Source organism: Patiria miniata, unplaced genomic scaffold, assembly GCF_015706575.1.
Source record: "Patiria miniata isolate m_02_andy unplaced genomic scaffold, ASM1570657v1 HiC_scaffold_7, whole genome shotgun sequence".
NCBI classification, from domain to species: Eukaryota; Metazoa; Echinodermata; class Asteroidea; order Valvatida; family Asterinidae; genus Patiria; species Patiria miniata.
This window is the reverse complement of record NW_024037074.1, coordinates 20210199-20221700: the sequence shown is the minus strand read 5'-3', so window position 1 is coordinate 20221700 and position 11502 is coordinate 20210199. Positions and strand designations below refer to the sequence as shown.

The following is an 11502-nucleotide window of genomic DNA, read 5'->3' as shown; positions in this document are numbered from 1 at the left end:
GCCTGTCGGCTGGAATGGTTTGGCACCCCTGAAATAGGTATTCGGACAATAGGAGCAAAAATGTTGTGAGGCTTATACCCAAACAAGCGACGCTGTCAAAGTGTTGAAGTATCGTTCGTTGAAGTTACGGTTAGTGTCCGGAAACAGGGATGTAGTCAAGGTCCAATGACCAGAGTCGGCGACATTGTTATCATGCACGTCCGTCTCATCTGCTGGGAATGAGTACAAACTCGATTGCAAGGAGGGCGATGCAGTTTGGGTTGGTCGAACAGTGACTGGACATGCTTAGAACAAACCCGATCGAGGGGAACCACTGGGGAGGGATGGGGGTGACTAGTGAGTCAAAGAGGTCTCATCTCCACACCACACCATGTTCCTTCAGTTTTCCTACGAAGGCACCACATATGGGAACCGACGCCCTGTCATTTGCGTGGACTGATCTGTTTGCCTACGCTTTTCCCCCAATCTCCCTACTACCCAAAGTAATCAGGAAGATCGAGCGTGACCCATGCAGGGTCCTTCTGATTGCCCCATTTCGGCCACGACAACCTTGGTTTCCACGGCTTGTCCGCCTTCTCCATCATGCCCTGCTTCTCCTCCAGTGGCCAGATATTCTTTGTCAACCTCAGTCAGGTCTGCTTCACCCCGATCTGGACTTTCTCAAGAGCCTGCCGCCATCGCAGTCTGTAGTCAGCGTTTACGATAGCCGATTACTGCGTTTCTATAAATAGTGCAGGCGGTATGAAGTAAATCCCTTCGCTACAACTCTAACTGAAGATGGTGATTTTCTTATCCACCTCTTCCAGCCGAGTCTAAACAGGTTTGCACTGTCGAGAACTATCGCTCCAAAATTGCGGCCGTTCATTATAAAGAAAGGTTTGCGGACACACCATGTACGGATAATTTCTTAACTAAGAGAATGGTTCTGAAAAGAATTAGAGGTCTAAACTCGACGTTCCGGTCAGTATGCTCTGACCATCTTCAGGAGAGTGCCTAAACTCTAAGAAAGTGAAAACTTAAGTAGCAAAAGGCAAAATCTGGTTCATACCGCCCACTCCCCAAGAACCCCATCCCTGCCATCGCGAAGCGAGTCGCCAGCCAACTTCTCCTCTTGCATCGAGCAGATGCATTATCCACCCCCCTCTACAGATGACTCAGACCCTCCAGTTCGATCTGTCCCAGGTTCTTTGGTCAACCGAAGATTCACAACCTGAGATCCCCCTGCGCCCCATAGTTGCCTCTCGAGGTTCCCCCACCTACAACACAGCCCAACACTTAGCCAAAATCCTCAGACCCTTGGTGGGTAACACACCACACCATGTGTCCAACTCTTCCCAGTTTGTCAGCGTCACCAGAAACCTCACTGTCCAACCCACTGACTTGCTTGTCAGTTTTGACGTCGTCTCACTCTTCACCAATGTTCCCACAGGCGAGGCCTGCAAACTAGCTAAGGAAAGACTTGAACATGATACCACTTTTGCTGAATGCACATACCTGTCCCCAGACCAAATTCATGATCTGTTACTAACATGTATTTCTTCCAGTTGTTTTCAGTGGCAAGGCAAGTTCTACGAGCGAACGGCTGGGACCTCCATGGGATCTCCTTTATCCCCGGTCCTAGCCGACATCTTCATGGAGGAGTTTGAGTCTTCCTCCCTCCTCACAGCGGATCTCCGGCCGAGCCTGTGGCTACACTACGTTGATGACACCTTCGTAGTGTGGCCCCATGGCCCGGACACACTCCAAGACTTCCTCCAGTACCTCAACAAGCAACACACCAGCATCAGCTTCACCATGGAACAAGAACAGCACGGCACCATTCCTTTCCTGGACATCAAGATCTCCAGGAATCCAGATGGCACCCTGGGACATAGCGTCTACAGGAAACCAACCCACACCGACCGCTATCTCCACCAGCGGTCGTTTCATCACCCCAGCATCAAGTCATCGGTCAACCGCACCCTAGTACAGAGAGCTTTTGAGGTCTGCAACCAAGACAACCTCAAGCGAGAACTCAAGCACATCCAGGCGTCACTACAACGGAACGGCTACACACCCAACCGCATCAAGATCAGCAAACCTGACCAACGGGTCTCCTATACCCAAGGTCCTTCCACTGTATCTCCTCAGTCACTCTTCCTTACATAGGTCCAGCTTCTCATCATCTGCAACGCATCCTCCGACAAGCCGGCGTCAAGGTGTACCACTCATCTGGCAACAAGCTCCAAGGCAGCCTCCATACTCACAAGGACAAGCAGGACTCCTCTTCCAAGCCGGGAGTCTACTGCATTCCATGTGAATGCGGCAAAGTCTACATCGGCGAAACCGGTCGGAACCTTCCCACTAGGCTCAAGGAACACAGAGCACGGCGAGGGGACTTTGACAAATTGGCCATTGTCAAACATTCCCACATCAACGACCATAAATTTGATTGGGATGCGGCCGAACTCATCGCACCGATCCAGTTCTGGCATCCAAGACGCATATGGGAAGCCATCGAGATCCGCAAGCACAACACAGTTCCGCAAGACATCGGGTTTCACCTCAACGACATCTGGCTCCCACTTCTCCAGACTGATGGGTCTCCTATACCCTAGGTCCTCAGCTACCACCTTAGACTGATGGGTCTCCTATACCCTAGGTCCTCAGCTACCACCTTAGACTGATGGGTCTCCTATACCCTAGGTCCTCAGCTACCACCTTAGACTGATGGGTCTCCTATACCCTAGGTCCTCAGCTACCACCTTAGACTGATGGGTCTCCTATACCCTAGGTCCTCCCTCTACTGACACGGCAACCCTACTGTTCCACTTCAGTGGGCACCAAGCTTGCTCTAGGATCCCGTCCACTTGGCATCCTCACAGGATGTAACTCCACACTTCATTGATTTCGCCTTTTGCTACTTAAGTATTTACTTTCTTAGAGTTTAGGCACTCTCCTGAAGACGGTCAGAGCATACTGACCAGAATGTCGAGTTTAGACCTCTGGTTCTTTTCAGAACCATTCTCTGAGTTGAGAAATTATTCGTACATGGTGTGTCCGCAAACCTTTCTTTATTTGGTATCTCCACCATGCAAAGCCTCAAATCTTACTTACATGTACATGCACTTCTAAATTTTTTCCATCCAAGTGGAGTGGGAAAAATTTATTTGAGCCCATCTAATAACATGGGGTGATCTGGGCATGGTGTGTTGAAGAAGACTTGGTTTCAGAGAGCACACACTTGGTCACAGGTTCACCTCCAGTCTACAAAAGGCCAACGCATGAGCAACTACAACAGGTGGTCACCAAAGATGCGCAGGGATTTCACTGTCAAACTCCCATGGATGAGCCAACCAGAGCAGCATGACGGACCTGGTTGGCTCATCCAGTCTTTAACTTTTCGAACGAGTACATATTATAATTTTTCAAAACACCAAAAAGGGCAGGGCCCTAATGGGAGGGCATGCGATCCCTTTCGTGTCCTGATGACTACATAGAATCCCCCTCAAACTTCAACTTTACAAGTCTCGTTTAATTGGGAGATTCTATTACCTCATCAGTCACACTTCAGTGACCACATGAGATTTTAAAGCCAAAACTATACGAGAGAGACAGAAAATAATTGTCAACCGCAACAGCATGGTTTATTAATCTGACATCAGTGCTTTCATGCGGCCTGCATAAGCATATATGAACATACATGTTACATCTCTCTCTTGTACCGAATGTTTACAAATGACCTTCGCTTAATACACTGTCAGCAAATTGACCATCGTTACATATAGGTTTGTCATAAAACCTTGCAAATGTACACTCTGAAGACCAGCCAGCTGTTCTTAAGATCTGCTCAATAGGAACAAATCGGTCTTTAGCCTTAGAGGTAGCTGCTGCCCTCACACTGGCCTGCAAAGTGGGAATGTTGTCTTTATAAATGTACTATTAACATCAATAACTCTTCATAAAATCACCTGTGAACTCTTCGCAGCTAGAGGGAGGTATTTAAATATCCATCGGTTTTATTCTCTATTGCCCTACTACAGAACCTGGGCAAAGTGGACATTTCGTTCAATTTTGATGTTATTTGCTATACATAAGGGCTGTTCAAAGTACCCATTGGTAACTTTCCCACATTGCCCAACTACAGAACCTGGGAAAAGTGGGAATTTGTTTTATTTTGATGTAAATTGCTATAGCTAAGGGGTGGTGAAATTACTATTCCTACATTGCGCTTCTACTGAATATGGGCAAGTGGGAATTGTACTCATAGCTACTTAACCCCATTTCTAAATGGCGAAAAGAAGAGCAAAATAAGAATCATCAGTCTGTGACTGACAATATTTGCAAGGCTACAAACATTTTAACGGACGAAAAGAGTAAGCAAAATAATATACATTTAGGCAAATGGCAATGCAAGGTTGTAGCTTTACAACAGAGGAAATCAAGGTACCATCATTTATCATTGGCAATATTTGCGCACTCATTGAACCTGATAAAAAATGGCCTTTTTGCATGAATTACAGTGATGATAAGGGCTCCCATTGGTGATATTCCTACTTTACGCTGCCACTGAACCTGGGCAAAGTTGAAATTTCCATAAATGTTGATGTAATTGCTATAGCTGAGGGGAGTTGAAATTACTATTCCTACATTGTGCAATTACTGAACCTGGGCAAAATGGGAATTTTGCTAATTTGATGTACTTTTTATGGGTAAAGGGTGTGGAATTTACCCCTGGATAATATTCCCACATTGTGCCACTACCTTACCCGGGCAAAGTGGGAATTTTGGTCAATTTTGATTTAATTTGCTATTGAAAAGGGGTGCTAAAATTACCCATTAGTGATATTCCTACAATGTGATGTTACTAAACCTGAGCAAAGTGGGAATTTTTGTCAATTTATATGTGATTGCTATAGTATTGTAGCGGTACGCCATTAAGGAAGTCCGCTCAAATGATTAGATTTAAGGACGCCAAGGACAATCAAGACAAACAGACAAAATCAAATTATGCTTGATCTCATGAACTTGTTACAGATTACTTGTTTACAAAATCAATTACAATAGTTCTGGATCTGAATCTCAATCTAAACTCACAAAACAAGTGTTACAAAAAGCACATAAGATTCAACTTCCAGCTCTGTAAACTGTAACAAAGTGCCAATGATAAATTACAACCACAAAGTTTGTATTTCTCAAGTTGCCCTGGTTCCAAGTGAGGTTTGTAATATTCCAGGTCCTAATATTTTAATCAGGTTCCTAAGATTCCCCGGTTCTAATATTTTAATCAGGTTCCCCGAACGCCTGGCCAGTGTACGGCTGTTGTGAACTAGGCCTCCAAATTGCACCTGACATGAAACAGTCGTATTGTAATAAATCAACATGTGACACACGGTGATTAAAACTTTGAGATTGAGAAGACTAATTCACCCAAAATCACTCCTAGCTAGCCCAGCGGTAGCAGAGAACTTGCATTATGACATTAGAATGTGAAGATAATACAAATTTCGCTCATTTGAAACTGAAATGTTGGCTTTTAAGCATAAAATCTATGCACACGATGCTCACACTTCGGTGTGCAGGCAGAAAAGGGCTGATATTCGTGTGTTCACACACTGAGTGCAGACGTATATATGCATTTTTCTGGGCTGTGTGCCAATTGTACGGTGCCTTGTAAAAGACGTCTCTTTACAGTATCATCAAAAAGTACATCCGAATTGACCAAAATTCCCACTTTGCTCAGGTTCAATAGTAGCGCGATATGTAGGAATATTACCAGTGGGTATAATTTCAACACCCCTTATCTATAGCAATTACATCTAATTTGACACAAATTCAAACTTTGACTAGGGTCTGTAGCAGTGCAATGAAGGAATATTAACAATTTGGCTGTCTGGCACATTGTGCTTTTGTGTTAATGTTCACTGGCCAATCATTAAAGTACGTTGAAAACTTCGTACAGTTGTCAATATGTACATGTTTTTGATTTATTCCTACTTTGCCAGGCAGTATTGGAATTCCCACATTGCCCAGCCGGACAAAGTGGAATTCCAACTTTGCGCGGATTCCCACTTTGCCTGTGACACATATATTATGAACTCCCTTCCCTTACACACACGTGGAACGAGTAGCTACTGGGTATATACACAATGAATGCAGCTGATTTGTAATTGAACCGCATGCACTCCCTGATTCAATTTAATGTTGAGGTTTCAGGACTGTAAAGGGTTGATATTCTTATTTTTTTTATCACCAGATGATACTGTATCAACATCAACTTGTATCTCGGCTCAATCTGGATTGACAACTGGGGGAAGGTCAAGCTGCTTTGTTGGCATCCACAATATCAAGTTGCCTCCGACAAACCTGTCAAAACAAGCACTTCAAGGAAGAGATGATTCCATAAATCAACCAGTGATGTACTATGAAGAGTCTCCTGTGACAAGAAATGACATTGAAGTGAGCCATAGGCAGGATGGAAATAACACTTACCCATTACTAACTGAAGGTAGTTTGTCCTTTGAGCAAGCTTGTGGCCCTCCAACTCACGTTGATGTCATTAAAATTAACAAAGAAAGCAGTGTCCCTGATTTATATTGTGGTAAATCATGTAGTTCAGTTCCATCTGTGAATTCAACACCTGATGAAGTAAAATGCATTGATGAAAAAGAGAATGAATGTGAAGAGGACATTATTGGAGAACATGAGTGTGTAGCTGTGCCTCAGGTACTCATATCCAAACAGTTGCATCCTGCAACTCATGAAAATACCGAGATAAAAAACAGTCAAGGTAGTGAGTGCACCTTACTACATAAAAAAAGCCCATATATGCCAGGCTCTGACAGTGTACATGACCAGCTGGTGACTGCACATAGCAGTCTACATTTTGGGGCTGAAGGTGTTCCAAAGGTCGAATGCCCTGTTTGTTTGCAGAATTTCCCCACAGACACTTCGGAAGAAACAGTAACAACTCATGTCAATTTGCATTTTGATGAACAATTAAAAAACAGTCATAGCTTTGAGATTTTAAATAACCAATCTCTCCATTGACTTATTTTTAAAAAGAGCACTGCAACCAAAGACTAATGTAGAACTTTGAAAATCTATTTAGAATCTACGTAAAATGGTGCACTGAATTCAGTTATGTGAATTTGCTTTTAAGATAATAAGAATATGTATCCAGCATTTTTAAAGTGACTATAATAATACACTGTCATTTTCTTCTCTGGGTCAATAGTTTATATTTAATATAAAGCTATTTGCCTCAATTCCTTGCCCACTTTGCAGGGATCTGTTCTGATTGATGATCAACACATGAATGCATCCAAAGAGATCGATCGGTGTAACTTGTATTTAACTTGTAACTTGTACTTGGAACTTGTGTTCCTTTTACAGTGTGGGACAATATATCCAATGACATGTGATCAATGACCCACCAATAAGATGAAGGGGATTATTCAGGGATTGAATAAATTGCTTTTATAATGCCTAACCCACAGATTCTGTCTAAGCAGATCACATTGTATTGGCTTTTGGCTGTGTCGGCAACTTGCCGAAACAGCCATTGTTTTTCTGAAGATTATTATTGGCTTTTCCGCAAAATTGCAAAATAGCCTCTTTTTTTGTTCTGATTTGAGGCTTTTCCGCAAAGTTGCTTAAAAGCCTTTGTTTTTGTTCTGATTTTTTTCTTTTCTTTTTCTTTTCTTTTTATTCCAACTCAAATCCCATAGACTTTGGATACGTTTTTCAACAATGGCATTGTGGACCTCAAACTTGTATTCCAATGAAACCTAACCGATGTAAAGACCCCATAGCAGTGTTGTAGTGGAGTACTTTTTGCCGAGTACTGCCGAGTACCTAGGTTGCGAGTACTTGTGCTTCCGAGTACAAGAACAGGTCTCCGAGTACAAGTACTTGTTTTCCGAGTACGAGTACTTGTATTTCCGAATATGGCACCAGGTACATTGTGCTTGAAGCCTAAAATTGTGTGTTCTGTTAATCACTTGTGATGCAACTTAGGGTTCGTCTTTGTAAGCTTTTTCAATTATTTGAAATTGAGTTGGTTTTTTTTTAATCGGCAACATCATTCTCAAATCAATGTAAAAATGTATTTTCCAAGGAAATCTACACAGCTGAGATACAGACGTGAAAGTTTAGGTCAACTGTTATTTAATAAAATTTTCTAGCCTACAGTGTTGTGCATTTAATTTTTATTATTATTATTATTCATGTATTTTCGGGTCCTTGGATTCCTCAGATTAAAAAAAAATACCAACAAGCATTCAAATGGCTGCGAAAAAGATTTCTTCACAGGGTGTTTCTTCCGCATATGCGTGATGAAGTTCAGAGTTGTCCCATATGTTTCTGGTATGCGAACAGCACAAAACATGCACGCTCCATTGTGGCCTTTCACGCCGTTTTGGACAAATTCCCTCTGATCCTTGAACCCAAACTTCACGGTGGACATAGACGACATGATACATGTATTTTGGGGTTCTTTGAACGAACAACATATACAATTTGGGTAAAAAAAGTGAAAAGTGCCACACAGGACCAGGCAAGGTAACTGAACGTAGATGGTACAGGTACACGTACAAAGTACATATGCAACGTGCATGCAAAAAAAAAAAACGGATTCGCGTTTTCTTGGTGTCTACGCATTTAGTCTGTTTCCCATTTCTAGGCCTCTGTTTAAGGCTAAGCCGCTGTGGACCTGCTGCCGTAACCAGACTAACAGCCATTTTTCAAACCTTGGCTTCAGTGTGTCTCTTTCTCCATTCTTCAGATTGGCAATGGGGCTGGACCCGTATTATAGGACCAAAACCAGGGTTCAGCAAACGGCTTTGCCCCAATCACCCAATTAATCGTACGACCATTTGAGGAACACCCCGCGGCGCACAGTGTGTACAATGATTGGCCACTGTACCCACATACATGTACAGCAAATGGGTCATTGTGCGTAATTTGCCCAGACCCAAAAAAGACCTTCGTACAGACCCGGTCACGGCTACCTGTTAATTGTGTTTGTCCAGACGTGCGTAGAGTAGAGAAAATTTCAATTTCTCTGCAATCGACCATTTAAACCATTGAAAGTATCAATAAAATAAGGTCGTGGTGACATAAGTGATATACCATTTTTTTTATCGAGTACCGCTATTAAAGTACGAGTAATTTGTGTTATCGAGTACTGTTATTCGAGTACGAGTACTTTGATGATCGAGTACAATTTGTACTTTGCTGCTCAAGTACGAGTACCATCGTATCGAGTACGAGTACTTTGACATTCAAGTAAGAGTACGAGCACAAGTACTCTAAAAAAAGTACTCGAGTAGTACTCGAGTACGAGTACCGAGTACGAGTACAACAACACTGCCCCATAGTGATTTTGTGTCCTGAAAATTGACATCATGATTACGTCATATGGGTCACGTGACGTCATCTTAAATGTGCAAACTTTAAGACCCTGTATCTAAGGAACTGTCCGTCTGATTGGGTTAAAACTTAATATGTAGGTAGACTGGGATGTGTTATAGGTAAAAATTGAGGTGATGTCATTATGATGTCATCATGAATCAAATTACAAGCAGTTAATAATCAACAGATTTAATATTTGAAAGACAATATAAAATCAGTCATGACAGACCTGAACTTGAATTTTTCGGAAATTGAAAGAATAATCCATGGTCTTTATTTTATTTTGTGCGTGCCAAATCACGTGACCCTTGCTTTCAGTCCAAACCGGAAGTGCCTTATAATTTGAAAGTGGAATAAAGATGTGAACTTTCTTTCAATGATGTTAGTCTCGTTTCGGTTGAACTCAGTTGAAGTTTACAAAAAAATAATACCAGTGACGTCATAAAACGTTACAGTGCCCTCTGGCAGCGGGTTCAAAACTGTCAAAAATGAATTTTCAGTTGATTATTGTGGCAAAGTTTGCGGTGATTGCTTTAAATGAATACATATGATGACCCTTGTGCAGACAACACATACCTGTGCGTGAACTCTGCTCGCTGTAACCATTTTTGCCTTTTTGGACAAATTTGTTCATATTTTTAACTTTACTCATTAAAAACAAGATTTCTTTTCACAGCAGTAATGCTGAGATTGTGCTCTTTTGAAATCTGTAATCAAATTTGTTTTGACCAGGGTCGACAAACGACTCATGTAGCTTGATCGCATCACATATAAAGCCAGGGTAATAATAGAGCACCAGGATTGTCACTTTGTGACGGACATGAGCGCTATACAGGGAGCCATTTTTGAGTGGTCAGGCACAACCCAACCACTGTCTAGAATTGTTCTCATAAATCTTCTTTGTTTGGTTCTTACTTTTTTCCGGACAATACTTCTCCGCGGGTTTTTCTCCTAAACGATATATGGTATGAACTTGTAACTTTTAATATATATCGACCCTCATCCGAAGTGGTGCATATTACTCTGACGTCATGATTACGTCATCAGGTGTCAAATTACAAGTGATTTTATCTGACAAAGTGACCAATTACTTTCACGTATAATTCTTGAACTAAATAATGAATGATGTTGGTATTCTGTAATCAGACAGACCATTAATTGCTAAACATTTTTTGTCATGTAAGTAAACTCGCTTGACCTTTACTTCTGGGTCTACCGGAAGGTCAAATTTAGGTGAATTCAAAATGAAGACGTAAGCTTGAAATCAAAACAAAGCAAAATTTCTCCCGAACGGTTTTGTGACTTCATCATGACGTTATCAAAATGCCATTTTTGAAAATACATATAAACACAACATCAACATCAACAATCACTATCAACTAATCAACAATCAAAATCAACATCAAAAATAAAAACTAACAGTAAAAATCAACACCCAACACCAACAATCAACATCAATAATCATTAATCAACATCAGCAATAATCCGGGATGTGTTATAGATGGAAATTTAAGTGATGTCACGATGACTTCATCATGTGACATGTGACGTCATGTTAAATGTGCATATTTTGAAGGCCAATATCTACAGAACTACAGGTCAGATTGGGTTGGAGCTTGGTATGTACCTAAACTGGGATGTGTTACGCCAACAAAAAAAATAGTCGGTCTCTGGTCAGACCGAATTTCCGGAATTAATGCTTCGACGCTTTTTTTGGGGGGGGTGGCTTTTTTTTCCAAGCTTTTATTGTACATACAAGGTGGGTACTGTTTTGCTTTTTTGTGTCCTCATTATACATTGGTGTCCTCCATAATTTGCCTTGGTGCCCTTTATCATTTGCATTGGTGCAATTTCCCCATTCCTTAGTGCTCCTTGGTACAAAAATTTGAGGAGGCGCAGCAATAGAGGGCGCTGTTGTAGCTTCCGTGTTAATTTGAAGAAAGAAAAAAAGGTTGACGCGCATGATTAAAATCGACGCGCGCGCTGACCAGAGACCGAGTATTTTTTTTTTTTTGCCTTATAGATGAAAATTAAAGTGACGTCAGTGATGTTATCTCTTAAAATGTGATGTTAATTAAAAGTGCATATTTTGAAGGCCAATATCTACAG

At 41.7% G+C, this 11502-nt stretch overlaps 1 pseudogene; it reads left to right on the top strand.

The window, feature by feature from the left end:
• The first annotated feature begins 582 nt into the window (after positions 1-582).
• Positions 583-2531, top strand: LOC119745028 (annotated as a pseudogene).
• The last annotated feature ends 8971 nt before the right edge of the window (positions 2532-11502 follow it).